Raw genomic sequence first — 25258 nt, 5'->3', positions numbered from 1 at the left:
TGAACTTTTTAGCAAAGTTATTGCATCTAAAAGTTAGAGGGAAGGTGCCTAACATCATGTTTGATGAATTGTTGAAGTTGTTAAAGCTTGCATTTCCTAAGGAAAATAAAATTCCCTGATCGTACTACGAGGCGAAAAAGAGATTGAAAAAATTAGGGTTGGCATACGAGTCCATTCATTTGTGTCAGTATGATTGCTACTTATTTTACAATGAGCATGCATCTAAAGAGACATGTCCAGTATGCGGAAGTAGTAGATGGATTACTTCTAAAATGACGAAAGGAAAAAAAGTGCCACACAAGGTGATGCGTTACTTTCCGTTGATCCCTCGGTTGAAAAGATTATACAGTTCAAGGATTACAACGAAACACATGATATGGCATCACGCTGGGAAATCAAAAGATGAAGGGGTGATGCGACACCCGGTGGACGGCTCTGCGTGGAAGGACTTTGATGCCAAGCATCCTGATTTTTCAAGGGATCCCAGAAATGTTCGTCTGGGCTTAACTACTGATGGATTTAATCCATTTGGCAACATGAACCTTGCATACAGCATGTGGCCTGTGGTGTTGGCAAACTATAATCTGCCACCTTGGTTGTGTATGAAAGACAATTATTTCATGTTGACCCTCCTTATTCCTGGGCCAAAATCACCCAGTAAGGACATGGTTGTATTTTTGAGACCATTGATGGATGAGTTGAAGGATCTGTGGGTTAACGGAGTTGAAACAAGAGATAGTACGACCAACAGGATGTTCAAGATGCGGGCAGCCCTTTTGTGGACAGTGAATGATTTTCCAGCTTGCAGTAGTTTGTCTGGATGGAATGGTCAGGGATACAAAGCTTGTCCTACGTGTAATGAGGACACAACTTCCATCTGAGTGATCGGTAAGACATCTTATGTTGGTCACAGAAGATTCTTTCCAAGTACTCATCAAATGAGAAGAGACACCGAGTTCGATGGAGAAGTTGAGAGAAGACGTCCTCAGAGACGGTTTACTTGTGAGGATATACTAGAACAAGTTAATGCTCTTGCAGCGCAAGTTCCAAGAAAACATGTCCAGTTTGGCGGTGTGAAACATAAAAGAGGAGTAGATGAAGGTAATTGGAGGAAAAAAAGTATTTTTTAAGAGCTTGAGTATTGGTGTACAAACAAATTAAAACAAAATATAGATGTCATGCATGTTGAGAAGAATGTGTGTGATAGTCTCCTTGGCACCATCTTAGACAATGATAAATCTAAGGACACCACCAATGCCAGGCATGATTTGAAAAAGATGGGTGTGAGAGAATCATTGTGGATTTATGAAGATGAGAATGGGAAGCTGATGAAGCCGCACGCTCCTTATGTGTTAACTCCGGCGTAGAGGCAACAATTTTTTCAGTTTATAAAAGGAGTTAGATTTCCAGATGGCTTTTGTTCAAATTTGAAGAAGAAAGTGTCCGAGAATGATACAAATATTCTTGGGTTGAAGTCACATGATTGTCATGTGATAATGCAACGATTACTTTCTCTCGGTGTTCGCAAGTTTCTTCCAAAATCTATATCGACCACTATTACAGAATTGTGCAATTTCTTCAGGCAAATATGTTCGAGGACTTTAAATGTTAAAGATATGGAGGAAGCACAAAATGATCTTATTCAGATATTGTGCAAGATGGAGTTGATTTTTCCTCCATCTTTTTTTGACATAAGGATTCATTTGGTATTACATTGGCCAGAAAAAGCTATATAGGGTGGCCCAATATTTATGAGGTGGATGTATCCTTTTGAAAGGTACATGAAAAAATTAAAGAGGGTGACGATGAAGCTGATATGTTAGAACATGAGGAAGTCGCAGATGCAGAGGATGAATTGTTAGTTGATCTTTGTGAAGATGAAAATGTGTCTCCGATTACTGATGGAAATGATAGTGATTACTCCGTTTAGTTTTTCTATTTGTGTAACAGAACTATATATTTAAATATAATAAAGTTTTTTTGTAATTATTATTATTATGAATTGAATGTGATATACTTCTATTTTAATGCTAATTACTAACTAATAAATTTTAAACTGAAGTATAATGTCAGCTGATATAGCAACTTATCACGACGGAGATGGTGGGGGTCAAGACCCGCCAGATCCTTCTAGGGTACCATCATCTTGCAAGTCAGGTTAAATATTGCATACCAAAATTATTTTTAGAAATTATATTGTTAGAGAAATATAACATCAATACTAATACTAGTTATTGTTAATAAATTTTAAAGCCCCGCCGACGAGAAGAAAAGGTCGTGGCCTTGCTAGTAATAATGTTCTTGAAGAACGAAGGAAAAAAGTCGGGAAACCATTGGATTTAGAGCTTGATCCTGTGACGAACAAAGTAGTTGGGCAGGAGGATCAAGATTTTATTCGCATGTTGGACACTCTAGTTACCATTTTGTGTTCGGGACATTACTTGGATTTTGCTGATGTACCTCAACAGTTTAAGGATCAAGTGCTTGATCGTATGTGGGTAAAAAAATTACAAATCTTGTACTTTTCATTATTTATTTCCATTATTTACAAAATCATATAATTTTTTTTCTTAATGCAATATTACTATAATATAGACGGTCATCCATAACATGAGTCAGTTCTGGCAACTGTCAATAAGGAGATGGGCGAAAGATATCGCGAGAAAAAGAACAATAGACATAAACACTTCAAAAGTCATTATGCTGGACCAGAAGATTTGGAGAATGTCAAGCCACCTGACCATTGCACTAAGGAGGCTTGGCAAAATATTTGTGAATTGTTTTTTAGCGAAAGATTTTTGGCTCGTTCCGCTAAAAATCAAGCAAACAGAAAAAAAATGAAGTATGTAACAACACAAGGCACAAAGTCGTTGGCAGCTAAGCGTCACCAATATGTAAGTGAAGATGTGAATTTAATTTAATAAAATAACACATTCTGAAACATTTTGTTTACATTTGTATAGGAGAACCCAGATGCGCATGTTGTTGATACTTGGAGGGATGCTCATATGAAAAAATTGACAAAATCTTTTGTCAATGAGGCAGCTCAACAAGATTATGTAAGTGAATTATATTGTTTTCTTGTTTCTAATTTTTGTTTATAATGTTATCTTTATACAGGAAAAAATGGAGGCTGAGGTTCAGAAATCACAGCTTGAGAGGCAGAGTCAACAACAGAGTGAGGCATCTCTTAATGTATCTGGCATTGATTCATCCCTGGTTGATCAATACGAGATACTAAGTAAAGTACTCGGGGAGAGATCTGACTACCAAAGAGGAGTGGGTTATAGAGCGAAAGGGAAGGCAAGAAAGACAACCTCTAGCTCTACAGATCAAAGTCAGTCCCAAGCAAATACTGTTGCTCGCCTAATGAAGATATGACTACTATGGCTCTAATGATGAAGGCAATGCGTGAGACAATTCAGAAGGTGGTACCTGAGCAACCCAGTAATCTGTATGACCCACGGTTTGACAGTTTTCTGCAGAGGTATTTTCCACCACAATCTGAAGGTGGTTCATCTTCTCAGAGCAACACTGCCAATCCTGACCTTCATACACCGCCACAGCAGCAGTACCAGCTTTCTTCATAGTATCCGCCACAGCAGCAATACCAGCCTCATCCACCGTATCTGCCACATGTGTCATCGCAACAACCTTCTCAGTATCAAAACCAATACATTTTTGGACGCTCTTCCCAGTCTCCTCCACTATATTTTAGCTTTACCGATTTTCAAGGAGGACCGATGCAGCCTCTGCTACCTAATGTTAGGTATGGGGAGGTTGGAGGTTCGTCGCAACAACCATATGTGAGATATGGTGAGTTTGGGGGCGGGTCGCAGCCACAGCCTCGAGATCAGTTTGGGGACCTCACACTCAGACGATCATCACAGCCACCTTATATTCCTTCACCGCCACAGCCACAGCCGTCGCCCTCACCGCCACAGCCACAGCCGTCGCCCTCACCGCCACAGCCATAGTCGTCGCCCTCACAGCCACACCAAAATGTTGAAGATGAGGACAATTTCGATATTAATCTTAATGATTTTATTTAGTTATTAGTTTATGTATTTGGACTGAATTAATACTGTATTTATTTTTAATGACAATAGCGATATTAGCTAGGTTGATAAATATTAAAACTATTCACATTAATTTTAATGTTAGTTATGTTTAAATTAATTAAATGCTTATTTTTTGTAAATTTTATTATGAATTATTTTTAAAAATAATTAAATTGAATAAATATGAATTTATTTCAAATAAATTTTAAAATATATTATAAAAACAATATTAGCGGCGGACCCCGTGGCTAATAATAATGCATCTGACAAAGCCGCTAATATCCGCTGCTAATAATATTATATCAGCGGCGGGTGTGTCAGTCTGCCGCTAATAAGCATTAATAGCGACAAATAATTAGCGGCAGGTCATTAGCGACAGGTTACCACTGCTAATACTTATTAGCGGCGGATGTCACGCTTATTAGCGGCGGAGGACCCTGCCGCTAATGTGGTCAATTCTTGTAGTGATCTAACAACTTTATACCCTTGATTAGATGTTAAAAAATTATTAATTAATGAATAATACTCTATAAAACTATAATCACTTATAAAAATTTAAAAAAAAAATTGTATTTAAATTCTTTAATACTTTTGCCAGCACAATTTTATCTTTTTCTGGTGCGTTTATGACTTTTACCAGTGTGTTTAGAAGACTTTTGCCAGTGCAAAATTGTAATGTGCCGGAAAAAATACCACCATCAAAAATAGGTTCGTATAAAAATCATTTTTTCTGGCGTAATAATGCCTAGTGCACCAGCAAAAAGTAGGTCGTAAAAAGTGTGCAAACTTTTGCCAGCGCAATTGGACATGGTGCCGACAAACGTTTATTTTGCAAGCTCGTTTCGTAATTGCACCGGGACAAATCACTTTTGCCGGTGCAAATGGTCGTCTGTGATAGTGAAATTTTTTTCTGGCGTAATTCGTGAAATGCACCGACAAAAGAAACTTTTACCGGAGCAATTCCAAAAAGCACCGGCAAAAGCCCCGTTTCTTGTAGTGACTTTACCTCTTTCTAACTCATAACACAGAGAACAAAATAAAACTGTACCAACATACATACCAATATAATTAATTTATATAATCTGTATGTAATAACATTGTATATTTGTTTTTGGTGTGCCATGTGTTCCATCTATGATGTAATGAACTTCATTTAAAGAGGTCTTTTCCTTATGCTGCTTGTTTTAGTAATGTCAACTGGGTAAGGAATTTGCATGGAATGCATTCTCCGTCACTGTGACCTTGTTTCATCCTTGTACCGACTCCCATTCCTCTGTACTCTATATATGTTGGGGTGGGGTGGGGAATCCAATCGGGGTTCCATTTGGCTATTTAAAAAGTGAACCAAAATTGAAACAAACTACATTCAAACAAACAATTGAAGAACGTCAATAGTCAATACAAGATTAAACAAAATGGCAAGGAAAATAATACTAGTTCTCAAAGGAAAAAAAATAGTAAAATTATCCAATAATAAAAAAACCTAAACTTAACTCATCTAGCCAATAAAAAAATATTCAAGTTGACAATTAACCAAAGAGATCTCAGAGACTATGGAAAGATCGGTGGTAACTATTACCATAAACAAAAAAGGTGGCTAAGAGAGAGTGCGAGTGATTTCGAGAGGTCATTGAGAAAGAGAGAAGTTGAGCGAATTTAAGCTTCAATCATGGCTGGCCCAAGTAGAATCAATTTTGACCATGTCCAGCGCAGGTGGAAGGATGGCAACTGTTGTCGAGAGAGAACGTCACCCAAGATAGAGATGTATGGCTGTCAGCCTGTGTGAGTGGTGGTCATTGGAAGTGTTTTTGAGAAACAAATTGTATATTATATGTTAGGGTTTTGATGAAATTAGATGGAGTACCCAGGTTTAGAGGGAGACTTTAATTTCTAGCTATTTTCGAATACTCTTATTTTTATACCCAATATTTCATTGAATTTACCCATTATACCCTTTTTATTAATCTTTCTCTCACTAAATCCTTCCACTACCCATCATCTTCCATTTACCAACACAAATCCTTCCCGTTTTAGAGGGAGAAATTAATACCAGAGATCTATGTGAAGATGAATAGGATTTTTGAGTAAGGGTACTATAAGAAATGTGGTTATAAATCTAGGTAATATTAAACTAAATATATTTATTGGCTAATTTTGGTTAACTAGTCTTAAAAGTGGGTATTTTCTAATTTATATATAGAGAAGTTTACATAAATATGGGAAAAATATATATAGTTTTTAAATTTATGGGAAAAAAATAATTATACAAAATCTGGTAAGTTTTGTAAAAAAAAAAAAGTTTCTTTCCGCTGATGCGTCTGGTGCAGCCACGAACCCCGACGCGGCCAAACCGCCGAGCCCAGCTGGTTCAGAGGCGAATGCAGAATGTTGAAGAGGTCCCAAGTGATGGCCAGGATGATGGGTAGGAGCAGAGCCAGGCCACGGTTGTCTCTGCCATGAGCTGCTATATCGGCGATTTGCTAAGTCGCCATGGCAGGATCGCAGGCGCTCAAAGTCGAGAATATAGCTCCGGTGATGGCTATTCCTGCTATGGTCGCGGATTTCCCCTGAGCGTATGCTCGTGTGTGTTTGGCTTCTCATCGATGCATGGACGTATATTTGGGGTTTTTCATTTTGTCTATTTTTACTTAGTTGATGCACCATGTAAAAGGTTGGGTGAATCGATGGCATCCCAGTAAGATTTCATAGGGTGCCAAGGGTCTAATGTTTGCCTTTGTCTGAATGGGACTCTAGACAGTTTTCTTCTCTTTGGAAGAAGTTTGTGTGCCCTATGTTGCCATGATGGGAGGGAGCCCAGGTCGATTGACTTGGTGCCCTGACAAGGTCAAGCTTGTCTGTGGTATATTTTTTGTCTTGTGAATATGAATGCTTTCGATGATTAAAACTTGTCATTCATCCATTACCCCTCTATATCTAGAAAAAGGGGAGGTTTTTTCACCTTTATTCATTCTTTGGAGGCCTTGGAAGAGTGGAGCTCTACAGTGGTGGAAGAGAGCTTCAAGAGGTAATTTTTCTTCCTTTGAATGATCTTCGCGTTCTTATTAATCTTCATGTTAGGATTTATGTTTTGGGGTTATAGTTTTATTCAATTTGACTTATGTTTCATTAATATTTGATCTACATAGGTAGTAAAAAAATGTGAACTTTGTCGTTTTGCCATGGTAAGAATTTACTAGTTGCTGTGTTTGATTTTTCTGGGTTTTCTTTTTTACAAATCTGTTTAAGTAACCAGGTATCATGACGCCTGATTCATTTTATTCATATCTGATTTTTTTTAAACCTAGGTGTAACCAGTTACAATAACGATTAATTTAGATTCTTTTGTTTAGATTTGATTTTGTTTTCACACTTGACTAAGTAACCAGGTACCATAGCAATTGGTTCTATTTTTTTAGATTTGATTTTTTTTTCAAACCTCGCTGTAACCAGTTACGATTATGATTAGTTTAGATTTTTTGTTTGAATCTTATTTTTTTTCCAAGTTTGGCTAAGTAATCGTTTACAATTGCAATTGTCTCTGTTTTTTTTTCTTCATTTTTTTCAGACCTAGTTGTAACCAGTTACCTTCAAGATCAATTTAGTTTATTATTTTCATATCAGTTTTTTTTTCCAAATCTGTTTAAGTAACCAGGTTCCATGACACCTGATTCATTTTATTCATATCTGGTTTTTTTTAGACTTAGGTGTAACCAGTTACAATAACGATTAATTTAGATTCTTTTGTTTAGATTTGATTTTGTTTTCACACTTGACTAAGTAACCAGGTACCACAGTGTTATCCCCATTTCCTGGAAGGACTTTGGGCCTTCGCCCTGGCCCACGGTCAGGAGACCGACTCGGCATTTGGGCCTGGCCCAGGGACCCTTGACTGGGCCCGTCTGGAGGGGTCCGGGACGTACCTCTGGGGTCGTCTTCATCTTGAACGGTCCCAGCGACGTCCAGAGCGCTCGGACCGTCGCGGCCTACGGGTCCCTATCCCGGAGCTTGGTATGGTCCGGGCCCGAGGTAAACGGAGCGGGCCAATGGTAAACGGACCTGGGTCACCTCCTCCCCAGTTGAAGGGCCAGGCGTCCGGGATCCTGAAACCGCCTCATTTCGCGTGGGCGTTGTCCCCCACTTTTCGCCTGCAGAAGAGGTCGCCTCGGGATTGTCCACTGGAGTGTCAGGACTGCGCAGCCAAGTACCCTGACCGGTCTTGTCTCCTGAATCAGCCTCGTGACTCGAAGTGGTCAGAGCCAAAGTGCCGTTTTGTCGGGTGAAGGCTTGTGTCTCAAGTCAACCAGTTGGGCCTTAACTGGTTTAAATTTTGTGTATTGTATACCTTTTTGTATTGGGCCTCCACTAGAAAGGCCCCTTGTACCCATTTCTCTGAGGGGCCCGGGTCGGATCCGGCCCAGACCCGGTGTTCCCCTCAGCTAATAAATATAAGCTGTCGAACAACATAAAGAGGAGGAGAAACTTTGTTCAGATAGAGTCAGAAAACTCCATTGTAAAAGCTTCTTATAGCTCTAATATATAGACTCGTGGACTAAGGCTAGTTAACGCCCCAACCACGTAAAAAACCTCGTGACGATCTTCTACTTTCATTACTATCATCAGTAACTATTGTTCATTAAGATAGTTTTTTTCAAACCTCGCTGTAACCAGTTTCGATTATGATTAGTTTAGATTTTTTGTTTGAATCTTATTTTTTTTCCAAGTCTGGTTAAGTAATCGTTTACCATTGCAACTGTTTCTGTTTTTTTTTCATTTTTTTCAGACCTAGTTGTAACCAGTTACCTTCAAGATCAATTTAGTTTATTTTTTTCATATCATTTTTTTTCTCTTCCAAATCTCACTGAGTAACCAGTTACAATTCAGTTGATATTTTGATAATGGTACATTACTTAAAAATATATAATTTTATAGTTGTAACCAATCACTACAACACCTCTTAAATAATAAAATTGATTTTTATAGTTATAACCGGTTACCACACATCATTAAAATAAATAGACAGTGGCATACGATTATTATCACAAAAAAAATCAAAATTGTTTTGATAGGGGTAACCAGTTACTGTGGATAAAATGTTGATTAAAGAAGATAAAAAATGGAAGAAAAGAAGAAGAAATGAGAATAAAAAGTATGGTGATGAATGTCTTGGATTTTTCTTTCAAATAATAATGTAAAAAAATATTTTATCAAATATAAATTATAAAAATTAACACAAATAGATAAAAATTATTAAAATAATCTCAAAATATAAATGATACTTGCTTGATGATGGTTGATTTCTTCTCTTCTTTGGAGGAGTAGTGGTGGAAGCAATTGAGGAAGTGAGAGCAGCAGTGGATGAATTAGGTTGATGTAATATGCAATGCAAACACTTTCTAATATATCTCCACGAAAATAAGAAGAAGATGATGAAGAAGAAGAAGAAAAAGACGAAGAAGATAAGATCAATTCAAATTATATGAAGACATACTCCATATGAATTTGAAAACCCAGCAGTAGCTTTCAAACAACTATGACAAAAAAATCAAAGCATGCATATGAAGAGAAGAGAGAAATGGATATATAGATAAATAAATATAGAGAGACAATAAGAATCCAGAAAATCAACAAAAAAGAAAATAAGAAAAAAATAATACTACCAATAATAATATAAGAATAATCAATAGATGCGTTTTCTTTTGAATATATCTCAGTTTTTTCTTTCAAAAAATTATGTAAAAAAATATTTTATCAAATATAAATGATAAAAATTAACACAAATAGATTAAAATTGTTAAAATAATTTCAAAATATATCAAAAATAGGTACTAAAAAAGTATAAAAGATAAAATATGGTATACAAATAAAATTTTACAAATATATAGGAAAAAAACTCCCGTGTAAACAAAATAAATATATCATAAAAAACTTTAAAAAAAAAAACTGCCATATTTTTTAAAGTTTGTAAAAATATTTCATATGTAGTGTAATTTCCATATATATATATATATATATATATATATAATAATATAAATATTGTGTTAAGAAAATATATGTTTGATATTAGAATGTTAAATGGGTCCCTCTTTAGGCGAAGAATGCCATCCTGTCTCACTCCATTTAATGTACAGGAACAAAAAATAATTCTTATCCCTATTCCATTCCCCGTTTAGTAGGGGAATTCCCCTCTTTATTACAGGCAGGTTTTGCAAAGCTCTATCATGAGAGAGAAAATTGACTACGTGTGAGTTTCAAAATATACCATAATAAAATAACGTAAAATAAGTAAAAAGATATGAAATGGTCTAAACAAGTCCAAAGCAAATGTTCCAGTAAAGAAACAAATAAAATTTAATGGTAACAATACATGATTGTTTCTCTAGTGTTTGTTTAAGAGTCACAGTTAATATTTTAGTAATTATAAAAATGCACTCTACTATTTCGATTCTTATACCTACCTTTTGAAGAACTAAATAGTCATATAAGTAAGAATAGACCTTCATAAATCGTTTCTAAGGAGTTAAAATAATAATAAAAAATGCTATAATTGCTAAAATATAAATATATATATATAGTAACAAATTTTATAAAGAAAAAAACAAAAACATGCTATGAGTTGATTTTTATATAATTTATGAAAATTTGATTTTAAGATACTATATTTTAACATTAATAATAAAAAAAATACAAAATCATAATATTTATAAGTAATATAAATAAATTAAAAATTGAATGTAAGACACAAATATGTTTACATTAATATTTTAAAAAATTCAAGCTATATAAGTTAATATTTACTTTAAATTGTGTTGTGATCATAGACAAAAATGAGGTTTCAAGTTCATACTTCAAATCTCCCTACCCCAAGTCTTCAAAAAAAAAAGTATAGCTTATGTAATAATTACCTTCAGCATGCTGTGGAAAAAACATAGTAAAGCATGAAAATACTGTGCATTTGTTAAATTATAATTAAAAATTGTGTGGATTGGAAACATATAATAATATATAGTATATTGATAAACTTTATAACGAAAGTGTTGTGTCAATCTAAAATGAGTTTTTGATGGTTAATATTTTGGGAGCACATATCATACTCAAACAAAATTACTATAAAAGAAATTGATGACAAAACTTCCTAATTTTAGTCAAAAGAACTTTGTACTTAAATCTTACTTTTATTTTTCTTTTCACTGCAAAACTATGTTTCTTAACAAAGTGTTGCATTCATTTGTAACATAAGTTCACGTGATAATACGCTATTGTGCTACTTGAGCTGCATGTTATAAAAATAAACTAGTTATTTTAAAATATATTTCTACAAAAATTACTTAATGTTTTAACAAATTAAAGAAAAAAAAATCTAAATTCAATTAAGATCTTAATTAAGTTTAAATTAAATAATCAAACAACAAAATTGTTAGAAAATAATATGTTGACTTAATGGAAACATATGAATTATTATAACTCTAGACAAAATAGTACAAATAAAATAAATATTGATTAAATAATATTACAACTCAAGAAATACAAGTAAATAAAAAAAAAAAAATAAGATGAAAAGAAATTGTAGAAAAAGAAATAACAAGAACAAGAAATGAAGAACACTCTCATTAACACTACCAAAGTGAAGAACATTAGGGATCACCTATCTTGAACAAGGTTTAGAACCTTTGCCCAAAAACTTATTTCCCCATGTCTCAAGCACTAAGAGATTTCTCACAAAATTGGAAATAGTTCTCTGGAATAATCAAGTCTCTATGTATTTTCTAACCAAGTGCTCTAGTAGATAAAAAATATTTTGTCTTACAAGCGAGCAATAGGCTCCTATTTATAGAGTTTTGAGACACCATTTGAATTTCGAATTCCACCAACCCCCATGGATCTTACCAATGATTAATTTGATGTTTATAGAATTTTAAAAAATGAGATTTGGGAGTTATTTGAGTTGTTAGAGCCGTTTGAAAAAACTAAAAATTGGTAGTCAGTTCTCCTGGCCGCGACCACGGGCATTTCTGACTGCGGTCGTGGCTCTCTGTCAGCAGGCTGCGGCCACCAATGCCCCTAGCCGCGGTCACTGACCTTTTTCAGCACACAACTTTTGTGTATTTTTTCCAAACAATTTTAAACAACTCCCAATTGATTTTGTAACCCCCAAATATATTATTGGGGTAAAACTAAGTTTTCAAAAGTCATTTCACAATTCACAATCTAGTAGGAGTATATAAGACTTAACAGATTTTATTATTTAATCCAATTTAATCGGTAAAATACGGATATACATACTTGTGTAAATTATATCAGATTGAAAATTTAAAAATACATATTAATGTATATTAAATACACTTTCTTTGTTGAAAGTAATCAATCAAAGTCGCATTTTATATGTATAAATTTTAGAACATATATATAAAAGCAATATTTTGAAATATTTCATATAAAATACAAGGAATGATACCATTTTACACCTTTATGATTTACTTAAGTACTTGCACCTTTGTTTTTTACCAAATAGTAAAGGAAATACTTCCTGATAAAAAAATTTAGTCAATATTATCCCCACTTTATTAATTGAAACTATTTTTATATTTTGGATATTTTATAATTTTGTTTATACATTCTATTTAAGTAAAAAAAAATATTATTTTACTTTTCGGAATAATTTTGTGAAGTTTTTTAAAAACTAACAATTTATTAATCTATAATTAAGAATATACTTTACTTTTTATTTTAAAATAATTAATTTCTTCAAACAGTTTTAAAATAAAATATTAGTAAGACAATAATACGACTATTTATTTACATGATTTTATATATGTATATCTTCTAACATATTACAAAAGTTCTAAAAAAATTCTAAAAATAAAATCTAAGTTTAAAAATTAAAAAAATATTTAAATACTTTTTAATCAAATAAAATAAAAAAATTTAAGACATTAATAATTTTATTTATTTTTCTTCTTAGGTTTTTAAATAATGAAATAATATTGTATTTTTTAATTTTGGGATTTAAATGCTTTATTCTTAAATTAGGATTTTAATTTTTAGAAAAATAATATTAAAATTTGTTTATTTTAAATATTAGACCTTTTATATAATTAAAATGTGAATATTTTAATAATATTGCATATAAATATAATTGAAATTATATTCAAGGGTAAGTTTTGTATTGATTTGTAGGAATTTGTGAGGTATCGATCCATTGAATACACTTAATTTCTAGATGCAGTATAATAATATTAATTATATTCAGACAAGGTTGCTCATATATAATAGTGTTAGTCTATTATCATTATATATGTGCACGAAGTTATTCGGATTAGATGGACTTACCATGCATTATAGCCAAATTTAAATTTAACTTGTAGTAGATTATTCAGTTTGAATTAAATTCTCACGTGTATTTGATAGATAGATAGATAGGCATGGATTGGAGACCTAACATCAGAGAACAAAACTGTTAGAAATAATACCAACTTTTTTTTATAGGGTCAATACCAACTTTTTCTTTAAAGAAATTCAATAATATTTGACCAATTTGTCACGTTAGTAGCTAAAAAGTTACTATAAAGTGAAAACGTTTATGAATAATAATAATAATGTCATGTTTCCAACATGGTATGAAAACATCTAGAATATAGTTTGATATATTAAACTATAGCTTAAATTTGAATACAGTCTGTCATTTTTAAAACTACTCATATCCATTTACCTTTTTCTCCCAAAAAAAAACTTATCCATGAATCATTTGGCCCCTCTAAACGATCTAGAACATAGCTTAAAAAAAAATGGCCTCATTAACACCCTCAAAAGCAAACTGATTAGTACTTAAAAATGACATTTTACTAAGCTTAAAGCATAAATTAAATTAATTTTTAATTAATATTTCCTTAAAATTATTTTGATATATTTCTTTAATGAAAAATATTAATTTTAATTTAATTTGTATAAAGTATGGTGCATTGTGACATTAATAAAAGCAAAAGAAAAGAAAAATGGAAAAGAGAAAAGAATTAAATTAAAAATTGCATTTTTAAGGGTATTTAGTGTTTTGTTCTTATCAGCGGGCCTAATTGAAGAAGAGGCCTAGCCGCCTGGAGTCCACCACATGTCTGGCCCAGCTCCCAGCGCCAGGTGTCCGCTCCCCAGCGTGCCACGCATCCCAGCTGAGCTCCACTCAGCCAACCGCCTCGCGCCAGCTGTTCAGCTCCCTTCAACTCCTCTTTTCAGGTTTAGCAACTCACGCCCAAAGCACCTGTTCGCATCCTCTCTTCCAAATCAGTCTCCCAGCCCAACACTTCTCTTCAGCCAACCCAAACGCAACTCCCAGGCCCAGCAAAGTCTCCTCCAGCCCAACGCCTCACTAAAGCTTCAGCCAGCCTTCTCTTCAAGCCAGTGCCACGTGGCACCTTCCCATTGGCTGGAGTGGGTCAAAACCCTCTTGTACCATCAGCCACCTTCAACCCATATTTTGTGGGTATTGGGCGTTGCAAAATTGCTATTTTGAGCTTTAAAACTCATGTTTTTGTGGTATTTTAAAAAAGGGGCATTTTGACCATACACCAAAATAACTAGGGTAATATTAATAATAAGATTTGATTTTTCAAAATCATATTTTATTATTAATATTTCAGATTTATTTTGTAAACCCCATTTTGTTGTTTAATTTCTTTTTAGTCATTTTCTCCTTCTATAAATAGGGACTCTTTCTTCACAATATGTATGTAATTTTTAGAGTAAAGAAACTATAGCAAAATTTCTACTCACTTTCTTCTTTGAATTTTGTGAGAATCATGAGCATAATGGCCTAATCTTCCTAGGAAGGTTAGGGATGATTTCATATGCTAGTGATGTTATTTTGCTACTTTGATTTACTATGTTCTTAATGTAAAATCTTTGAGTTATTTATGTTCTTTCATCTCCATCTTTATTTTGTTATCTTTATTTACTTATGCTAATAGTATATAGGATTAGTCATTCTCTTTCTATGTACTTCTAATTAGTAAAAGTAATATTGATACCTAGTTTTATGTCTAATCTTCTATTGCATTATTGCCTTTGGGTATTTTGTCATTTTTAGATTTTTCATAAGATTAACATTGTGCTTTTAAAGTAAAGAACTTTATAACTCAAATGAACTTTTGTTAGAAAAGAATATGGACTTTAATGTTAGATTTTCCAAGTAAATGTTGGGATGTGAACTATTTACTTGTGTATTTTTGTAAATCAAGTAATCAAGTAACTAAACAAGCATATGGATGATTCTTGAAACCTTTCTGTTATCCCCAAAATTTGAAAACGATGACGTGGCAATAGAAATGACAAATGGCAAAGAATGGTGGGGTGATCTGGCTTGGGAGTGACCCGATAGACCAGTGAAGAATTTTGACTGGCTAGTCAAGTGTCATGTCTGCCCAGGCATGACCTTGGCCGACCAGTCACATGCTTGACTGCCCAGACATGACCTTGTCCGACCAGTCACATGTTTGTCTGCTCAGGCATGACCTTGTCCGACCAGTCATGACCAGGTCCGACAAGTCATGACCATATCCGACCAGTCATGACCATGTCCGACCAGCTAAGTGCATGTCTGCCCAGCCAAGTGCATGTCTGCCCAGCCAAGTGCATGTCTGCCCAGTCAGGTGCACAACTGCCCAGTCAAGTGCATGTCTGCCCAGTCAAGTGCATGTCTGCCCAGTGAAGGTGTGGTCGACCAGACTGAATGTGACATGGATCGACTAGATAGAGCAGGACTACGTCAAGATTCCCAGAAACGGCTTCAACAAGAATCAGTCTTGGCATACGCGGGAATCTCTCAATTTATCCCACAAATTTAGTGTATTGTTATATTTTGAATATTATTGTAAATTAAATATAATGAGAATAACCAAATATCCCGATTATGGGGATATCATCTGTACGATCCTAAGCCTATAAATACAAGGCTTTTGGCATCATAAAGGGGACTTTTGGACTTTTGAACTTTTGATCCGAATTTTCTAAAGAGAGAATACTTGTATTTGAGAAAATTCTTGTATTCTTGTAATCTGCACTAAAGAAACTCAGTTGACTCAGGTTCATCTCTAAGTGGATTAGGCTATTACCAACACATTGGGGCTGAACCACTATAAAATCGTCTATGTCATTTATTTTCTCTTGAAGGTTTTATCGTTTTTGACGTTCACACGTCGTTGGCCAAAAATGCGGTCAACATTTTGGTGCTTTCATTGAGAGCCTAAAGAGAAAGACAAACGGTCCCTGAAGTATTATGGCGCCTAAGAACACCAATGCGGCCTCCAAGAAGACAGACTCCTTTAAAGAGTCTTCCAGATCAGAAGGTCATGGCCCACAAGACCATGAGACTAAGCCAAGAGTCATGCTCGAGGACGTGACTCCAGAAGTTGAAGAGCTCCAGGAAGCCATGAAGGCCTTCCAGGAGGAGATGGCACACTTCCACGTCAGACAGGAGGCGTTCGCTGAAGAGATGGCCAGGCAGAAAGCCGCGTTAGAGCAGCAAAGGCGTGATATGGAGGCCAGAAGCAAAGAGTTTAGACAACTACAGGAGGAGGTCAATCGGAGACATCGTGAAGCAGCACTTGCTCTATAAGGGGCTACCCAATTGGCCCAAGCCAATGCTCAAGCCGCAGCACAAGCAGCCACCCAGGGAGCAAGAAATAATAACGCTGGTCGGAGGACCACTGACTGAGTCGATTCTCGAGGACCGGCCAGAAGCAGGAGTAACCCCCTTGGTAGGGAAGATGATGGGGACCGATCCAGAACTGCCTCGACGCAAAGGGAGCACTCTAAAACCCCCTCCAGGAGCCACCGATCAGAAACTTCGAGGTCAGGAAGTCACCGATCGGGCAGTAAGAAGACCCCACCCAAGCAGGATCAGACCAAGACTCCTCGAGAGAAGAGGACTTCACAATTCAAAGATGGGCATGGTCGTGATGAGGCTGATAGTCATCACACCCACCAGTCAAAGGAAAAGGAGGGCAATGACCAACAAGGAGGAAAAGATTGCCCAGGGCATACCGAAAGGCCTCCACTGCACCCCGGCCAGCAACGTAGTGGGAGAGAGCAAGTCCTGCGTAGTAAGCCCTCTGAAAAATCGAAAAGTACGGTGTTTGATCGGGCAGGAGAGCATGCTTCCCGGAAGGATCTGAGGGACATTATCACCAACAAGAGGAGGACCGTCCCGATCGAAGGGCAAAATCTAGACTGCCCTGCCAGTCAAGTAAAAATACTTGACGATGGCATGCCAGATGGTAATGCCCGACCAAGCGGTCAAGACCTTGGAACCTCATCAGTTGCACCAGCCATCCAAGCCCAGCTTGACATGCTAACAGCTGCAGTGCTAGGTTTGTCAAAACGACCTTCCGAGATAGACACGATAGACCACCGGAGTGGCAACCCATTTTGTGCCCAGATTAGAGCAGCCCAGCCTTCGGAAAAATATAAAGCACCGGTTCTGCCAATATATACAGAAAAGGCAGATCCCATCAGACATGTCGAGAAATTCGAGGACCAGATGGAATTGCTCGGAGTAAGTGACGATTATCGGTGTAGAGTTTTCCTGGCTACATTGTCAGATACTGCCCAGGAATGGTATTGGAAGTTTAAGCCAAACTCCATTACCTCTTGGGAAGCATTCAGGAAAGAGTTTTGTAGACAATTCAACACTGCCCGGACTCCACCAGTTTATGCCAACCACTTGGCAGATATCAAACAAGGAAAAGATGAGTCTCTAAAGAATTATATACAGAGATTCATGAGAGAAGCCAATAGAGCAACTGCTGTAGGAGACGAGGGGAAGATGGTCACCATATCTGCTGGGATAACTTATCGAAGCCTTTTGTGGGACAGTATACATAGAAATCCAATTTCAACACTTCAACAATTTCTTGACCGGGCAGACAAGTATATGAAATTGGATGATGCAATAGAGAAAGAGGAGAATAGCATAAACAATCCGGGCGGATCAATTGACTCTGGTGGAAGGAAACGTGGAAATAACGGGTCTGACCACCATGAGGAAAAGAAAGCAAAGTTGAATTCAAGTGAAAAGCCAACCAAGTATGAGATTCAATTCACTAACTATACCACTCTCTCAGCTAGCCGAACAGAAATATATCTTGCTAGTCATGAAGAGGTTCCCTACAAGAAACCTCCACCCATCAGGAAAGAGATGAGGAAGAGGGATATGAATAAGTTTTGTTGTTTCCATGGAGATTATGGTCATGACACGAATGAATGCAATCACCTCAAGGACGAGATAGAATTTCTTCTCCGGTTGGGCAAGTTGAGAAAGTACTGGGCAGAGACACCCCAAGGAGAAGGAGGCAGCATCAATCTTGGTTTCAAGCGACAAAGATCTCCACCCTTGCAGCCCGGACCTGTGGACTTTACCTTAGACACTATATGTGGAGGTCCACACTTGGCTGAGGAAAGCAACGAAGCAGAGGAGAAGTATGCTGAGCGGGAGTGCTAGGATTAGAAACCACTGGAATGGCAAGCATCGGAGGATATATTATTTCTAAATACCACTTTCAGAGTGGTAGCTTGATTTTGAGTTGTTTGACTTGTTATTTAAGTTTGGTTTATGAGCTGATTATTTGCTAACCAGTCATTTTATTTTTGAACAATTTTGGTTGTTTAAGACTCGTTATTAGATATGTTTTGTCCTTTTTAATTTACGAGTAATAAAAGAGACTACGCACAGCGTGGTCGATTCTTGCTACAAATATGCATGTGTGTTAGTTATCTGAGTAGTGTTCAACTGGTCGGTAAAATCGGACAGTGCTCAACTGGTCGATACGTTCAAGCAGTGTTCAACTACTCGAATATTTTCCATATATTCTATGTGTTTCACGAGCAATTAACTGCTCGAACAGATTCGGTCAAGTAGCGAGTGACCCAGGATCTTTCAACCCTCGATCACCTGGGGGGCACATGGGGTACACTGGTATATAATTTAACACAAGAAATAAGAGCACGAGTTAATATATCTGTTTTTAGGTTGACTTGTAAATTTTCGAAGTCCAAAAAGGCCATTAAGCTAACTTGTTTGACAAAGCTTAACTAACTTGGAATTTTTTAAAAATTTCAAGTTAGAAGTAGATATTCGTGTGACAATAAACATTATGCTCATAAAATGTTAGAGCAATAAGAGTGTGAGAAAGTATACTTAGTATGGACTTATGAAATGTCTAAAATTTCTAAGTTAGAAAACTAAGTACTCATGCGAAAATCTAAGGATCAGAGTGACTTTACTATCCATAAAAAACTTATAACTTTTTAAGTCTAAAATAACTTGGAATGTTTTAAGTTAGAAAAGAAAAGTAAAGTATAAATACCAACAACTCACTATAAGAGAGAAATATCAAAGCTGCTAAGCAACAATTGTCTTCACAAGAATAAAGAGAAAACTACTAGCCGAGTACAAGGTTTAGCTGATCAGGTGCAAAGTTTTCCTGGTCGGGAGAGCAGATACAACTTCCCTGGTCGGCTAAGCATGTATCACCAATCGAGTAGGAAACTTTTTTGTTTAGCATAAATAACATCGATGAGTCTCTGGAGTGGATCAAACAAACACGAGCAAATGAATGCAAAGTAAAAATATTTACTACACAGTGAAAAAATTTCTTTGAGAAGAGAAGTCAATTTTTCCCAAGATTGATTGAGAGAAATCGATCTCTCAAAATGCTTTTGGGAGATTCAAACAAGGTGCCTAAAGTGCGCGCCTGCTGTCCGAGGAGAAGCGTGTGGTGTCCGCTCGGAGCTGTGTGCCTGGGGTCCGAGGAGCTGCGCCTCATCCGAGCTGTGTGCCTGGTCCGAGGAGCTGCACACCTTGTGTCCGAGGAGCCGAAGGGTGCCGGGACACCCGAGGAGTTGTGTGGTGTCCGAGTGGACACTGCTGTCCGAAGAGCTTGTGTCTGAGGAGCCTAAGGGGCTGTCCAAAGAGCCCAGCACCCATGGCGTGTGTGCGTGAGTGTCTGACCGGACACCTGGTGTCCGAGGGTGCGTGTCCAAGGGCTCCGAGGGATCTAGTCCGAGTAGCTCCGGCATCCGAGGGTGCGTGTCCGAGGTGCCGAGGGCCCTAGTCCGAGCCCATGCTTAGGCATCCGATCGGATCAAAATATTCAAAAGCAAAGAAAGAGCAACGGCCAATCGGCCTTACCCCTAAACCTATTCCGAAAAGCAAAAGCCCTAAATTCCAAAATACACAACAACAAGATCAAAAGACAAGTTCAATCGTGGGTTCATTACAAGAGTGAAAATTACCGACTGGATGGAAGTTTTTGGATGGCCTCAAAAACATTTGGCTAGAAAAAAAGTTTATTATGTGAGTATATCATATAATAAACTTGGGGGGCAAATGTTATCCCCAAAATTTGAAAATGAAGACGTGGCAATAGAAATGACAAATGACAAAGAATGGTGGGGTGATCTGGCTTGGGAGTGACCCGATAGACCAGTGAAGAATTTTGACTGGCCAGTCAAGTGTCATATCTGCCCAGGCATGACCTTGGCTGACCAGTCACATGCTTGACTGCCCAGACATGACCTTGTCCGACCAGTCACATGTTTGTCTGCTTAGGCATGACCTTGTCCAACCAGTCATGACCACGACCATGTCCGACCAGCCAAGTGCATGTCTGCCCAGCCAAGTGCATGTCTGCCCAGCCAAGTGCATGTTTGCCCAGTCAAGTGCATGACTGCCCAGTCAGGTGCACGACTGCCCAGTCAGGTGCACGACTGCCCAGTCAAGTGCATGTCTGCCCAGCCAAGGGCTTGTCTGCCCAGTCAAGTGCATGACTGCCCAGTCGAGTGCGTGTCTGCCCAGTGAAGGTGTGGTCGACCAGACTGAATGTGACATGGATCGACTAGATAGAGCAGGACTACGTCAAGATTCCCAGAAATGGCTTCAACAAGAATCAGTCTTGGCATACGTAGGAATCTCTCAATTTATCCCACAAATTTAGTGTATTGTTATATTTTGAATATTATTGTAAATTAAATATAATGAGAATAACCAAATATCCCGATTATGGGGATATCATCTGTACGATCCTAAGCCTATAAATACAAGGCTTTTGGCATCATAAAGGGGACTTTTGGACTTTTGAACTTTTGATCCGAATTTTCTAAAGAGAGAATACTTGTATTTGAGAGAATTCTTGTATTCTTGTAATCTGCACTAAAGAAACTCAGTTGACTCAGGTTCATCTGATCTTGAGTGCTGGTCTATAATCACAACTCTAAGTGGATTAGGCTATTACCAACACATTGGGGCTGAACCACTGTAAAATCGTCTGTGTCGTTTATTTTCTCTTGAAGGTTTTATCGTTTTTGACGTTCACACGTCGTTGGCAAAAAACGCGGTCAACACTTTCCTTTTCTCAAACTCTTGATTACATCTTACCTTTATTTCACTTATCTCATTTTATCACTTTATCAAAAAGACAATACCAAAATCTCAAACCTCTTTTCATTTACAATTTTATTTATTTCTTGTTACTAACTTTTTGTGTTATTTTCTACTAATATTTTGATTTTAGGTTACCTCCTTGTGGATCAACCGCCCGATCTTACTACAACTACCGCTTAGTGATAGTCACATTTTGGGCATTAAACAAATTTTGGCGCCGTTGCCGGGAGGTAATTTTCAAAGGTTTAGTGAAAATTTTTCAAAAATATTAGTAACTTTATTTGTGTTTTTGTTGGAATAAATATTGTGTTAGTTTACTAATTTTTAATTAATTAGATTATTATTATAACAAAAAAAAATTAAAAAAAATATCATAAACAAAAAAAATATTTATATATATATACATTTATTTTTTTTCTTTCTTCTCTTCTTTTACTCTTTTTTTTTCGGTAACAAAAAAATATATATAAATATTCATATATATATATATATATATACATTTCTATAAAATAAAAGTAAATAAAAAAATCAAACAAAAGCAAAAAATATATATTTATTCTTATTTCTTTCTTTATTTCTTTTTTTTTTTCCATTTTCCTCTCTTTTGGTTAAAAAATAATATTCATATATATATATTTATATTTTTTTTTTCTTTTTAGATACTTCTTACTCCATTTTTCTTTCTTAATTTCTATTCTACTTTTTTTTTAGTTTAATACATATTTGAAAAAAAAAAAAGATTAAGCTTGTTGTTCTATCTTCACTTTAATTCTTTTTCTTGATTTTATTCTTGTGTTGTTTATTTTGTTGCTTAGTGATTTTCTTTTTTCTTCTTTGCCTTAGTTTTCCTTAGAATTTAGGTTTTTCAAATTTCAATCATAAAACGCTTAGTATTGGGAACAGTTGTGTAATATTACAAATGGTAGAAACTGATATTGTTCTGTCTAGAAAGATTAGTTGTTAAATAAGGTTTGTGATAGTGTTACCCTCCACACTTACCTGGGAACCTCGGGGAGTTCTATCTAGGCAAGTGTGGGTCTAAAGCGATACCTTGGCAACCTTCCTAATCGGACTGGGAACATTTCAAGCATCTACCTTTGCACTATTACATTGTTGAACTTATTACTATAAGAAAACCAAGCTTGCTCTGTCAAAATAAGCAATTTCACTATTCTTAAAGGTTGACTTGTGATCCACCATACTTACTCAGTAACCTTGGGGAGTTCTAGTAAGGAGTTGAGATCACCCGAAAACCTCCAAATCTACTTGGGAACAAGTTTAACAAAAAAAAATAAAAAATAAAAATAAAGACATTAAATAAATCTAATTCTGATTTCCGAGAGTGGATGAATCATCACGAAACTTCCAGTGACACTTCTTCCAATTCATCTGCCACTCCTACCGGAACTTCTTCCACTAATCCTGCTTCTCCACAAAATTTCGCTGATAATAATTCATTTGCAATGGCTCGCAATGATGACATCCAACCAAGAACTCTCAATGACTACCTCCATCCCACTCGCACTTCCACACCTTCATACATTATCTTCCCTCCTAATATGCCCGCATTAGATTTTAAACCTGGCATGATTCAACTATTGCCCACGCTTCATGGAATGGAAAACGAAAGCCCATACGTGCATATCAGAGAATTCGAGGAGGTAGTAGCCACATTCTATAATCGAGCCAAAAATGCCGATGCTGTGCGACTGAAGTTCTTCCCTTTCTCCTTAAAGGACAAAGCCAAAAGTTGGTTATACTCTTTGAGACCTAGGTCGATTGGAACATGGGAGGAGATGATTAAATCCTTCTTTCTGAAACATTTCCCTAGCCATAAGACCAACAGTCTAAAACGACAGATTCCACATTTTCCCAAAAAGACAATGAAACGTTATATCAAGTCTAGGAAAGATTCAAAGATTTGTTAAATCAGTGCCCGCACCATGGCTATGAGAACTGGCGTTTGGTCAGTTACTTATATGAAGGCCTCACGAGTCGTGAGTGCCAGTTTGTAGAAATGCTATGCAATGGTGAATTCCTCGAAAAAAGAGCCAGACGATGCTCTTGAATATCTCGAAGAAACCGCGAAAAAGTCTCACACCTGGAATGGTTCGAGTGCTACTGACAGCACCAACCGACACAAACCATCTGGGATCTATCAACTTCGAGAAGAGGATAGTGTTAAGGCCTAACTCGAAGCTTTGAAAAAGCAGTTTGAGGTCTTAATGACAAAAGAATAGCCAAAAATCGCACATGATTGCTCAAGCGGAACCGCAAGAACCTTGCTTTGTTTTTGGAGGGATGAAGCACTTAGCTTTGAATGAAATGAAGGGGGTTTATGAGGATCAATGCAATGCCTTAGGGGCATATAACAAGCCATTCTCCCATACGTACAACCTTGGTTTGAGAAACCACCCAAATTTCAGTTGGACATATTCCAACCAGTCTCAATCATCTGGAGGCCAATGGAGAAATGAGCAACAAGTTCAACCATCAAAGGCGTATTCTACACCTCAATACAATGCTCATCCATCACGAAATTCTCTCAAGAATACTCTTCATGCATTCATGGAGGAACAATCCAAACTGAATCGCCAAATGATGGAAGAAATCAAGGAAATGAAATGTCAATTCTCAAAATTGACTAAATCCTTGGCCATTCTGGAAAAAGGTAAACTTCCTTCCCAACCAAAACTCAATGTGCAAGGCCAACACATGGCCCAATCTACAAATTCTAATGATCAAAATGTCAAGGAAGTGAATGACATCACGACGAGAAGCGGTAAAACTCTGCAAGACCCACCCATAAAATCCAACACTCCCAGTACTCCAAAATTCATTTCCGAAAATCCACCACTCAATGCCACTCCAAAAATACCATTTCCCCAGGCTTTGAAACCTGTTGGGAAACTTCCTGATAACCGAGCTGAACTCCTTGAGCACTTGACACAAGTGAAGATTAATCTTCCTTTGCTTCACATCATTAAAAAAGTGCCCGCTTATGCCAAAATCATCAAGGATCTTTGCACTGCAAAAAGGAAGCACCATGTCAAGAAGACTGTCTTCTTGACCGAGCAAGTGAGTGCGGTGATTGAACAAAAGGCACCGCTAAAATACAAAGATCCCGGTTGTCCCACCATTTCTTGCCAAATTGGGACCCATGAAGTCAGCCAAGCCTTACTTGATCTTGGCGCGAGTATCATTCTCATGCCCTACTCTGTATACTCACAACTCGGTCTTGGAGAAATGAAGCCAGCATATGTTGTACTACAAGTTGCTGATCGTTCCACCAAAAAACCTAGGGGTATTGTTGAGGATGTATTGGTTCAAATTGAAAAATTCTATTACCCCATGGATTTTCTTATTCTTGATACCCAATCTGTGGTGAACATGGAGTCTAAAATTCCTATTATCCTCGGAAGACCATTCCTTTCTACTGCAAATGCTTTTATCAATTGTCGGAATGGTCTACTGAAGATATTGTTTGGAAACATGACTCTTGAAGTCAATATCTTCCACATCGGGAAACAACCCCGAGAAGATGATGAATGCTATCAAACATTCATGATTGACTCTTTAATTCCCGAGGAGGTCCAATTGCAAAAAAACTTTGATAATCTTGATGAACTCCTCCTTCTGTCAGACAATGAAAGTCCCAGTTCTATTGAGTCTACTCTTGCAATATCAGATCGCATAGACTCACGCCATAAAAAGGACTCAGTTTTGGCAACCTCGCTTTGAAGAGCTACCTCGCGAGAGGGCACAACTGAAA

The 25258-nt window shown here is 36.6% G+C and overlaps 1 non-coding gene across 1 annotated transcript; it reads right to left on the bottom strand.

Moving 5' to 3' along the window:
• Positions 1–23330: 23330 nt before the first annotated feature.
• LOC133813300 (small nucleolar RNA R71) lies at positions 23331–23436 on the bottom strand. The gene has a single exon (XR_009884327.1). It is a non-coding gene; the product is annotated as a small nucleolar RNA R71 (small nucleolar RNA).
• Positions 23437–25258: the final 1822 nt, after the last annotated feature.

Source organism: Humulus lupulus, chromosome 1, assembly GCF_963169125.1.
Source record: "Humulus lupulus chromosome 1, drHumLupu1.1, whole genome shotgun sequence".
Lineage (NCBI taxonomy): Eukaryota > Viridiplantae > Streptophyta > Magnoliopsida > Rosales > Cannabaceae > Humulus > Humulus lupulus.
The sequence above is the reverse complement of the archived record's forward strand: the minus strand, read 5'-3'. Positions and strand labels throughout refer to the sequence as shown.